The 12,140-nt window shown below is 37.6% G+C and overlaps 2 pseudogenes across 2 annotated transcripts in view; both read right to left on the bottom strand.

Moving 5' to 3' along the window:
* The window catches only part of LOC145548898 (scavenger receptor cysteine-rich domain-containing protein DMBT1-like), a 10,397-nt pseudogene extending 6,662 nt beyond the window's left edge, over window positions 1–3,735 (bottom strand). Inside the window, exon 1 of the transcript XR_014084855.1 lies at window positions 3,715–3,735. The product of XR_014084855.1 is annotated as a scavenger receptor cysteine-rich domain-containing protein DMBT1-like (transcript). The remainder of the gene's footprint in view (window positions 1–3,714) is intronic.
* Window positions 3,736–5,275: 1,540 nt separating this feature from the next.
* LOC145548897 (scavenger receptor cysteine-rich domain-containing protein DMBT1-like) lies at window positions 5,276–10,904 on the bottom strand (annotated as a pseudogene). Its single transcript, XR_014084854.1, has 5 exons — window positions 10,888–10,904; window positions 10,660–10,739; window positions 9,887–10,194; window positions 7,011–7,322; window positions 5,276–5,547 (listed from the first exon to the last, which is right to left on the bottom strand). The product of XR_014084854.1 is annotated as a scavenger receptor cysteine-rich domain-containing protein DMBT1-like (transcript).
* Window positions 10,905–12,140: the final 1,236 nt, after the last annotated feature.

Genomic DNA, 12,140 nt, shown 5'->3' with positions numbered 1-12,140 from the left:
CCTTTATGTCCTTTTCAATTTTCAATCTATAACTTCTTTCTTTTCCTTTTCCCAACATGACTTTAAAATTTCCCGAGTTGGATGATCACATTTATTACCCATCAAATTTAACCAATAATTAATTCCTAGTTTAGTTCTCCTTAGATCTAATGGCATTTCTCCCGTTTCTATTTCTAATGCTGCTGTAGGTATTGTTTTGAATGCCCCAGTGCACAATCTTAATGCTTGATGTTGAATATTGTCCAATTTATCTAGATGAGTTTTAGCTGCTGAACTGTAAACTAAACAACCAAAATCAAAGTCAGATCTTATCATTCCTGTATAAAGCTGTTTTAACGATCGTCTGTCTGCCCCCATTCACTACCAGCCAAACACCTTAATATTTTCAACTTTCTCTTACATTTATCAACAATCTTTTGAATGTGAATATTCCATTTTAATTTTTCATCAAACCACAAACCTAAAACTTTTATACACTTTACCTGCTCTATTTTTTGATTATATAATTTAAATTCTATTACTTTGTTGTTTTTTTTCTGAGAAAATATAATTACTTTTGTTTTATCCACTGAGAATTTAAATCCCCATTTCAGAGCCCACACCTCTATACTGACCTTTTGTAATTTCTTTACTATAAACTCAATATTTTTTTCCATATTGCTCCATCATCTGCAAAGAGTGAACAATCCATATCCTTTCCAATATTTTTGAATATGTCAATTATCATAACCGAAAACAATAATGGACTTATAATACTACCCTGTGGCGTTCCATTTTCCACTATATATTTATCTGAAACTATTTCTCCAATTCTTACCTGTAATTTCCTGTTTGTTAAAAAATCTTTAATCCATTCATATATTTTTCCTTTAATCCCCAATTTGTGTAACTTAATTAATAACCCCTCTACCACATCATATCATATGCCTTTTCAATATCGAAAAATACTGCCACTACACTTTCTTTGTTTACTTGAGCTCTTCTAACTAACTTCATGCTCAAGACATAATGTTGACTCATTGGTGCACTTCCCTTCACAAAAACCCCTTTGATAATTAAAAATATCCATTTTTATTTAAATAATACACTAATCTATTATTAATCATTTTTTCCATTATTTTACATAAGTTTGAAGTTAATCCTATTGGCCTATAACTTTCTGGTTTTGAATGATCTTTTCCTGGTTTAGCTATTGGTACAATAATAGATTCCTTCCATAACTCTGGTAATTTTCCCTCCTCCCATATTTTATTGAATAATTGTAATATTATAGCTTTTGGCTTATCACTTAGTTGACTTATTCTATACCAAATTTTATCTTTACCTGGTGCTGTATTTTTTATTTTTTTAAGCACACAATTTAATTCCACTATGGTAAAATCAACATTCAAAAAATTATTTATTTCTTCGTCACTCTGTATTAAATTTTTATACTCAACAGTATTTTCTCTTCCTTTTCTTCCCTCTTCACTAATGTTATTTGTGCTATGAATCTTACTAAATAATTTTGCCAATACCTCAGCTTTATCCTCATCTCCAATTATATCAACATTCTCTACTTTTAATACAGGATAATCAAACTTGTTTTTAATACCATTCATTTTTTTAATTACTTTCCATATCTTTTCAATTTTTGTATCTCTCTCTATTGTATTACAAAAAATTTTCCAATAGTCTCACTTAGCTTTCTTTATAATCCTCCTTACTACCTGTGAAAAGTTCTTTGCGTTTTGCAGCCATGATTCTAACACACCTGCGTGTATTAGAAACCTCAGCAGGTCTCCTTCACTGCCGCACAGGTGTAAACCCAGTAGCTCTCATGTTGCGTTTAAAGGCAGCTTGGAAAAACAGGTTACCAAATGTTAACAACGGATTAAAGTTTCAACTGCTGATAAAAGTGACAGAGGACACAGATATGGGAAGAGTGGAAGTCCCTACTGTATCAAATTGACATAGGAATAACAGAGTTGGCCGTTCTAAGGTAAAAACCCAGCGCATACAGCGTTCATGTTGGGGTTTTCTTTGTTTGATTTTTTTCTTTTCAACCAGATGGCTTCCCGCGCCCCCCTGCAATGGCACGGCGCCCCAAAGTTTGGGAACCATTGCCTTAGGCAGAACAAGGTAGGCTCAATGTATTTTTAAGCACCTATTGGGTTTTAACAGGTAGAATTAGCCATCTTACTGGTATGATATCAAACTTAAAGGAACCCATCCAAAAATAAAACAATTAGGAAGCAAAAGGTTTTCTAAAGGAAATGAGGACAGATTGGAAAAGAAACGGTCAATTTTATTTTTATTTCATTTTCTTTCTTAAATTTGTGAAGTTAAATATCTAAGCAAATTTAGCTTAGGGACCCTTTATGTGTTGTTTATTAAACCTTCAATTCCTTCACATATTTATTTTATCCTGACATATATTCTGACTATATAATTTAATTTAGAACCCCATATTGGGAAAATACTGACACAGTTACAGTGGTTATAATCTCTTAGTAAATGTATTTGAACAAAACAAGATGCTCTAGAATTCAGAAGAGATTTATTATTTAGGGACTTTTACTTTACTGGACCAGGGTCGCCATATAAGGGGGAACGTTAGGACAATCCAGGGTTCCCACATTTTTTTCCCATATAAATTGAAAAAAATGAGACCTGTCAATTACAAAATAATTATATTTTGTTTTCTAAATTGTTTTTAGCAGAAAATATTAATGTTACCCCTCAAAACCCAAAAGCACACATTGCTCTGAACACCCCTGGATGAAATGGTTCATCCCTGCTTAGCGCTTCATGGTGACGGTGTTCAGCAGCAGTCAGCGCAACAAGAACGACTGTGGCAGTTAGTGTGCTGCAATAAAATGATAAAATCAGGTTTTCAAAAATAGAGACAGAAATGGTAAGACTATGTTAAGAAATACATTTAAAATAAACTAGTTTTAAACTTAACATGTTTGATTAAATTAGCCTAATAATAGTTTTAAAATTAACAACTTATTCTGGCTATTGACCTTTGTTTTACTTGTAGTTACAGCAGATTCTTTTATCTGCCTTTTGTCTGTCTGGGAAACAAATCAGGAAAACGTTCCAGCTTTTCACACTGATCTGTTAAAGCCATAAACCAGCAGGAGTTCAGGAGAAGCTCTGCTTCCACTTTATTTAGACAATGGGGCAATGGCTTTAGGGAGAGGGTCAGAGACAGGTCTGGTTAGATGAGCAAGATATACCTTATTTGAATAAATTAAATACAAGAATATAAAACTTTCTACACAGAGCAACAAATTAGATTTTGCTCTTGCAATTGTCCAAAAACATCTTTGCTTTTGATTGTCATTTCCATCTTTTGTCTTTTTCCCTTTCTCAGGTAAATTCATGTGTTTGTGCTCTGAGGTCTCTGATATGTGATGTGATGTGCTTTTCTGGTGATAGTATGCATCTCTCTTGAATAAATGCTGATTATTGTGACGCTGTTATCTCTGCGTGATCTCAGTCCTTGCGCACAGCATTTTCTGGATCTGGGCATAAGAGAGGATTAACGAGTCAAAAGGTTTTTGAAGTTCTAGAATTTTTTCTCTCTTAATAAGAGTCAATTCGTAACCCAGTTTTTCTTTAATTACATTTTTTGTCATGGTGCACAAGATTCCTGGCGCCACCCTTGATAGACAACCCAACATTTAAGCCTTTAAAGTGTTTCATTAAAATATTTGTTAGTTTCACCTGTACAGACGACACCAGCATCTTTCCATGTGTGCAGTTATGGATCCCAATCCTTGATGATGACCTTTGTGAGTGAATCTTCATTTCCCAAACACGACACGTCATCAAGCCAGATTTGTCCTGTTCCTTCACCAAAGGTAGCATTACTGGTAGCAGACAGTGCTGTCCACAGCCATCTTCTACAGACCACATGAGCATCTGTTAGGTCCATCCATCACCACAGACTGTTCCCAGACACCGTTGTGGTAGACTTCAACTCTTCCAGAACATTGTGTTGATCCAGCACCAGCTAACCGGATACGCTCTAGAAGCAGAAGAAGAAACATAAACAATATTTACCTAGGATTTGAATTTCCTAATTACAATAAAATCAGTCAATGTTCCAATAAAATTATTTTCTATTTGTAAAAAAAAACATTTTCTATAAATGTTAACATATAAAACTCCATTTTTCAAGAAAATGTTCTTTCCAGCAAGATAAAATGACTTAAATGGATACATTGATCAGTTATCTAAAAAGTTATAACAATGCAAATATATTTAGATCTCCAATATTGAACCACATTGTTACATATGTACAACAAGTAGATGTACAGGTTTGTCTGTCCCCCATTAATGAAAGCAGCTGCTCTGTCATTAATAGTATTGAGGGGAAAGCTGGAATTTAGTCTGATTCATCTGCTGTTTTCTCTCCTGTTATTCATAAGGTTGATATTTTCATCTCCATCCTTTGAGCATAATTTAGCCTTGTTGGACATTTCTAGAATAACTAAATTGGTCTCTGTTGTGGGGTTGCTAAAAACATATCAGCAACTTGGTGATTCTGTCTTATTAAATTCATAAATCATTATTTTTTCATGCTGTAGTTTAGGATTTAAATGTGCATCTTTAAAGACTTGTAGCTCATAACATTTCTGTTGGCTCTTAGGTTTTCTAAAGACTTACCTCTCTGAAACATTTCAAAATTATGAACATAAGATGTGTTTCTGTCTAGAGAAATAGCCATGTGTTTGACTGATGGAGTTACACAGATCAGAGATATTTCTATGCTTTAATACTCCTGATCAGCTGATTGTAATTCAGCAAACACTGGTCAATTGAAATCTCCTGTGCTAAAGTGAGGTAACATCTAAAACATGCAGGCCAGTGTGCCTTGAGGACCAGGGTTAGGAAACACTGATCTAAACTAATTTGGCTCAGAGAGCACTTTCTCTGCTGTTTTAATAAACAATAGATTCCTCCATAATATTTCTTTATCTACACCTATTATATTTCATCAATGTACATTTAATTTATAACCTCAGAATTGTACAATATAACCAAAGTTAACATTGGTTAAAGACATTTTGTAACAACTAATGCAAACCTCTAAGTAATTGTGTTTGAACAAAACTTAAATGATCGTAAATCCAGATAGTGATTTTCTACTTCTGGACTTTTATTTTACTGGTTCACACAACCTTTAAGTCTTTGAACAATCAGTATATTTAATTAAAGATTTGTCAGTTTCACCTGAGCAGATGACACCAGCATCCCCCCAGTGTCCCCCCAGTATCCACAGCTATTGATCCCAAACCTTGATGCCGACAGTGTGCAAGTGAAACTTCATTTCCCAACACGACACGTATTCAAGCCAGATTTGTCCAGTTCCTTGACCAAAGCCAGCATAATAGGTAGCAATCAGTGCTGGTCCACAGCCCAACTCTCTACAGACCACCTCAGCATCTGCTAAGCCCCATTCATTAACACAGACTGTTCCCCAGGTACTGTTGTGGTAGACTTCAACTCTTCCAGAACATTGTGTTGATCCATCACCAGCTAACCGGATATATTCTAGAAGCAGAAGAAGAAACATTCACCAATATTTAGCTTGGATTTGAATTTTCTACATCACAATTACATTCAGTCACCACTAGCAAGATAAAATGACTTAAATGGATACACTGTTCAGTTATCTGAACAAAATAAACAAAAAGTTAGAAGCAATGCAAAATATGTTTGGAGCTCCATTATTGAACCAAATTGTTACATATGTACAAAAAGTAAGATGTACAGGTTTGTCTATCCCACATTAATGAAAGCAGCTGCTCTGTCATTAATAGTATTGAGGGGAATGTTGGAATTTAGTCTGATTCATCTGCTGTGTTTTCTCTCCTGTTATTCATAAGTTTGATATTTTCATCTCCAACCTTTGAGCATAATTTAGCCGTGTTGGGCATTTCTACATTAGCTAAAATCCTCTGGTGTGGGCTGGCTAAACACTAATCAATAACTTGGTGATTTTGTCTTAGCACATTCCTAAATTATTATTCTTTCATGCTATAATTTAGAATTTAATTTGTGCCTTCAAATACTTGATTTGTTACAAAACATTTCAAAATCCTCAACATGTCAAGATGTACTTCACTCTAGAGAAATATGCACGTTTTTGACAAATGGAGTTGCATCTAATTGTGTAATATTAACTTACAGCAACCCATTAAAATGGTTGCAATATTGGGGCTGCACAGTGGTGCAGTTAGTAGCACTGCTGCCTTGCAGTAGGAAGGTCCTGGGTTCAATTCCCAGCTTGGGGTCTTTCTGCATGGAGTTTGCATGTTTTCCCTGTGCATATGTGGGTTCTCTGGTTTCCTCCCACAGTCCTAAGACAGACTGTCGGGTTTATTGGTCTCTCTAAATTCTCCCTAGCTGCGTGTGCATGGTTGTTTGTCCTGTTGACAGACTGGCGACCTGTCCAGGATGTACCCCGCCTCACCCCCAGAACGTTAGCTGGAAATAGGCACCAGCACCTCCCAACCTCACTAGGGACAAGGTGTACAGGTTGCAATATTGTCTTGTGTGAATATTTTTATGCAGTTTGGAGAAATTTCAAAGCACTTTTCAAAGTTGAATTTCATTCACTTAAGTCCAAATTGACATATTAGATATTGATATCTTCCTAAAACTCCAAATGTGCCAAACTGCTGCATGAAAAAATGCAGAATAATCTAAATAGCTGTTTCATTAAACATTGAATTCCCTTATTAATTCAGTTTTTATTGATTATATTCATTCGATATGCATTTAATTGATGCCCTAACCTCACAATTGGAGAATACCAACACAAGTTAATATTGGTTAAATACATTTTATAACAACTACAGCAAACTACTAAATAATTGTGTTTGAACAAACCCTAATGTGATCCTGAATCCAGAAAGTTATTTACTATTTGGGGACTTATATTTTACTGGTTCACAGAAAATTTAAGCCTTTAAACAATCAACATATTTAATTAAACATTTGTCAAGTTTCACCTGAGCAGATGACACCAGCATCTTTCCCATGTGCACAGTTATGGATCCCAAATCCTTGATGCTGACACTCTGCAAGTGAAGTTTCATTTCCCAAACACGACACGTCATCAAGCCAGATTTGTCCTGTTCCTTCACCAAAGGTGGCACTACTAGTAGCAGACAGTGCTGGTCCACAGCCCAACTGTCTACAGACCACTTGAGCATCTGTTAAGCTCCATCCATCATCACAGACCGTTCCCCAGACGCCGTTGTGGTAGACTTCAACTCTTCCAGAACATCGTGTTGCTCCAGCACCAGCTAACCGGATACGCTCTTGAAGAAGAACAAACAGAACAATATTAACTCGGATTTGTTCACTTTTACATCTTCTGAAACATAAAAATCATAAAAATGTTTTAGATACGTAGCACCGACAGACACAGCTATCCATTTGCTCTATGGTAGAAATATCTGACGATGTAGCACATATAGTCAGAACACCAGGCCCGCCTGGATTAACAAATATCCAGCCTGCAAACCTGTGCAGTTTTTAGCAGTCAGTTTATGCTCCTAACATATTTGTTAGAATATATTCACCAAATCGTTTATTTGGACCCAATATTGTTTTTGGGTTTGGTTTTGTTTAATTCTGTCTTTCTGTTCCTCTTAGTTTATCAGGTATGCCTGAGTTCAGTTTTGTTTGATCATTCTTCATTAGTTTCCTGATTTGAGTTTACAGATTTTTATTAGACTCTGACACCGGTCATACAAGGACCTAAGAGCCCGTATCAAAGGGTCCGGTACCTCATTCTCCCAGAGAACCCCACACAAGACCCCCGAAGGACAAGGTCCAACGCCTTCTCCAAGTCCACAAAACACATGGAGACCGGTTGGGCAAATTCCCATGCACCCTCCAGGACCCTGCTGAGGGTGTAAAGCTGGTCCAGTGTTGCACAACCAGGATGAAAGCCACACTGCTCTTCCTGAATCCAAAGTTCCACTATCCAATGGACCCTCCTCTCCAGGACCACTGAATAGATCTTATAAGGGAGGCTTACGAGTGTGACCCCCAGTAATTTCAGTACACTCTCCAGTCCCTCTTTTTGAACAGGGAACCCCCACCCACCCTGGATTGGCATCCCCACTGCCAATCCAGGGGAACTACCCCCGATGTCAATGCAATATTGCAGAGTCGCGTCAGCAAACACAACCTTACAACATCCAGAGCCTTAAGGAACCCAGAACCAATCTCATCCGCCCCAGTGGCCCTTCCACAGAGGAGCTTTTTAACCACCTCGGCGACCTCGTCCCCAGAGATTGGAGAGCCCGACCCAGAGTCCCCAGGCTCAGTTTCCTCAATGGAAGGCATGTTGGTGGGATTTAGGAGGTCTTTGAACTATTCTGCCCACCGATCCACAATGTCCCGAGTCGAGGTCAGCAGCACACCATTCCCACTATAAACAGTGTTGTTGCTGCACTGCGTCCCCCTCCTGTGACGACGGATGTTGGACCAGAATGGCCTCAAAGCCATGCAGAAGTCTTTCTCCATGGCGTCTCCAAACTCCTTCCATGTCAATGTTATTGCCTCAGCAACCACTCGTGCCAGATGCCTCTTCAGATGCCAGTGACCATCAGCTGCTTCTGGACTTCCACAGGCCAAAAAGGGCCAATAGGACTCCTTTTTCAGCCTGGCGGTATGTCTCACCGAAGGTGTCTACCAACGGGTTTGAGGGTTGTCGCTGTGACAGGCACCGACAACGTTGTGGCCACAGCTCCGATAAGCCGCATCAACAATGGAGGCACAGAACATGGTCCACTCAGACTCGATGTCCTCCATGAGTAAGAGCCTGGCCACCAGGTGCTCGCCATCATGCCTCCCTCCAGACCTGGCTCTGCAGTGTGGCACCAGTGACCTGCATCTGGGCGAGGGAACACAAAATCCAACGTTCTCATCCGCCATAGGGGTCCTCATGCTGCGCCTTGTCCCTCGGGGAGGACTGTGGGTGGTTCTCCGTACCAGGCCCTTTGATAAAGGCTGTCATGTCCTTGTATGACCGGTGTCAGAGTCTAATAAAAATGTAGGACTTTTCTGCCTTGGTGACCCTACCAGGGGCATGAATCCCCAGACAGCATAGCTTCTAGGATCATTGGGACACTCAAACCTCTCCACCACAACAAGGCAGCCCAAGGAGAGGGTTGTCACCTTAATGTCAGGAACATTAAGGTACCACCCTTATAAAATCTTCTTGTAGAGTCTATCAGGTTGCCTCCACTAATACAAGATGTTTTGTTTAGGAATATGTCTCTTTACTACAAATAAGCTGAACATCTGAAGAAAGATGAGCAGTTTGTGGATTCTTTTAATTATTGTGTGTTATAAAGCATAAATGGTTTTTAACCATGTCATTTCACATTGCAAAGTATATGTACACCGTTGTCTCTGAACTTAGACTTGAAAACTCTCCATAAGAAAACAACCTGTGGCCCAATGAAATAAGTTAACATTTATCCCTTATTAATTATTGTCTTTTTTCTTCCGATCAAGAGATTATTTTTTTATTCCACAGCAATTTATTGAGTCTTGCATATTTTGAACTTGTTGTCCTGAAAACAGAAATCCCTGGTTTCCTGCTAGAATGACCAGGAATGCCAGTATACTAGAGTTGCATTTCAAAGTTGCAGAAAGCTAACACAAGTTAACATAGAGGTAAAGAAATAGTGTAACACCCATAACATTAATTAATTATCTCAAGACATGGTAAGTGACCCAAAAAGTGGTTTACAGTTTTGGGCCCAGTGTTTTAGATAACTTCAAACAACTCTCACTGGTGCACAAAAAGGTTAAGTGATAAATATTTCTATAAAGACATTTGTTTGAGAAATAATGTCAGCTTCACCTGTGCAGATGACACCAGCATCTTGCCAGTGTCCGCAGTAAGAACCCAAATCTTTGATGCTGACACTTTGTAAGTGAAGTTTCATTTCCCAAACACGACATGTCATCGAGCCAGATTTGTCCAGTTCCTTCACCGAAGAAAGCATATTGTAGCAACCAGCGCCGTCCCACAGTCCAACTGTCTACAGACCACTTCGGCATCTGTTAAGTCCCATCCATTATGACAGACTGTTCCCCAGACACCATTGTGGTAGATTTCAACTCTTCCAGAACATTGTGTTGATTCAGCACCAGCTAACCGGATCTGGTCTAGAGCAGAGGAAGAAAGATAAAACAATATTTAGCTTTGATATACAATATAAAACACAATAAATTCACTCACCACCAACAGAGAAAATGAGTCAAAGAGTGCACTATTCAGTTTGCTGAGAAAACACCACAAAAAGATTTAACCAAAAACTGTGTTTATTGTTGAATCAAATGTATATATGTATAAAAGATACAATATATTTCCTGTCATTCTTATTGTTTTGGTGTATGTTGAATTAATCAGATTCATCTGCTGTGTTCCCCCCTATTGTTCACAAGTTAGATTTTTTTCATCTCTTTTCTTGATCGTAACTAAAGCAAACTACTAAATAATTGTATTTGACAGAACATATGATCTGGAATCCAGAAAGTGATTTTATTTGGGGACTTTTATTTTACTGATTCACACAACATTTAAAGATATTTAACAATATCTTTACTTTATTAAATAATTGTTAGTTTCACCTGAACAGACGACACCAGCATCTTTCCCATGTGTGCAGTTATGGATCCCAAATCCTTGATGCTGACACTCTGTAAGTGATCTTCATTTCCCACACATGACACATCATCAAGCCGATTGGTCCTGTTCCTTCACCAAAGGTGGCATTAATGTTAGCAGACAGTGCTGGTCCACAGTCCAGCTCTCTACAGACCACCTCAGCATCTGTTATGTCCATCCATCATCCAGACCGTTCCCCAGACACCATTGTGGTAGACTTCAACTCTTCCAGAACATTGTGTTGATCCAGCACCAGCTAACCGGATCTGGTCTTGAAGCAGCAGAATAACATAAAACAATATTTAGTTTGAGTATCCTGAAGCACAAATCAATTCATCCTCATTTAAATAGAAAAAAACATGTTATGTTTATAAAACTATTTTGTAGCAAGTGAAAATTTTGTCCAAAGATTCACTGATCAGTGAATGAAAAAACACTTAAAATTTGAAAAAGCAAAATGTGTTTAGAGCTTCATTATTGAACCAAAGTGTTACATATGTACAAAAAGTAAAATGTATACTGTTGTATAGCTATTCACATTAATCCAAACAGCTGCTCTGGCGTTATTAGTTATTTGACTATGTGTTGTAAGCGAGTCTGATTATCTACTGTGTTTTCTCTACTGTAATTCTCAAGTTTATATTTTCATTTCCAACCGTTGGGCATAATTTAGCCTTGTTGGATATTTCTGCATGGGGTGGCTTAAGACTTACCAGCAATTTGGTGATTCAGTCTAATTACATTCACAATTTATTTATTTTTTATGCTGCAATTTAGGATTTAAATATATATGCATATTTTAATACATGTGACTTATTACATTTCTGTGGTGTCTTAGGTTTTCTAAAGCTTTATCTGTCCGAAACATTTCAAAACCCTCAACATATCAAGATGTACTTCAGTCTAGAGAAATATCATGTTTTTGACGAATGGAGTTACGTGGATCAAAGAAGAGTTTACAGGTATTCTGTAGGCCAGTGGTTCCCAAACTTTTTGTCCTGCGCCCCCCCAGGGGTTTCCAAACATTTTCTGGGCCCCCACTATTGATTACAAATAGCTGTGTGGTTGAACGACGTGTGTTTGCGGGGGGATCGACTTTTAGGGGGGCAAAATGAATCTATGTAGCTGAACATAGACAACAACATAACCTACAAGCTACTTGTTAACAAGCTTAAGGTGCTGTATTGATATTAGCTAGTCATCATTTAGCTATCATTACCTGCATCCAACAGCTTTACTCAACTCAGTCGGTTATCTTTATTTTTTTAAGAAACTGAATAATTATTTGAATATGTCTACTCCCCAATCCCTCCTCAAAAAATCTGATAAATTTAATCTCTTTATACCTTCACACTCTCTCAACATGCATCTCTTCTTCATATTTATAACACTCTAAAATAACATGCTCTATTGTTTCAAACTTCTCACAATAATCACACTTTCC

The sequence above is a fragment of the Poecilia reticulata genome, chromosome 18 (genome assembly GCF_904066995.2).
Source record: "Poecilia reticulata chromosome 18, P_reticulata-male-v2, whole genome shotgun sequence".
NCBI lineage: Eukaryota > Metazoa > Chordata > Actinopteri > Cyprinodontiformes > Poeciliidae > Poecilia > Poecilia reticulata.
Note: the sequence above shows the minus strand (reverse complement) of the source record. Positions and strands in the feature narration are given on the sequence as shown.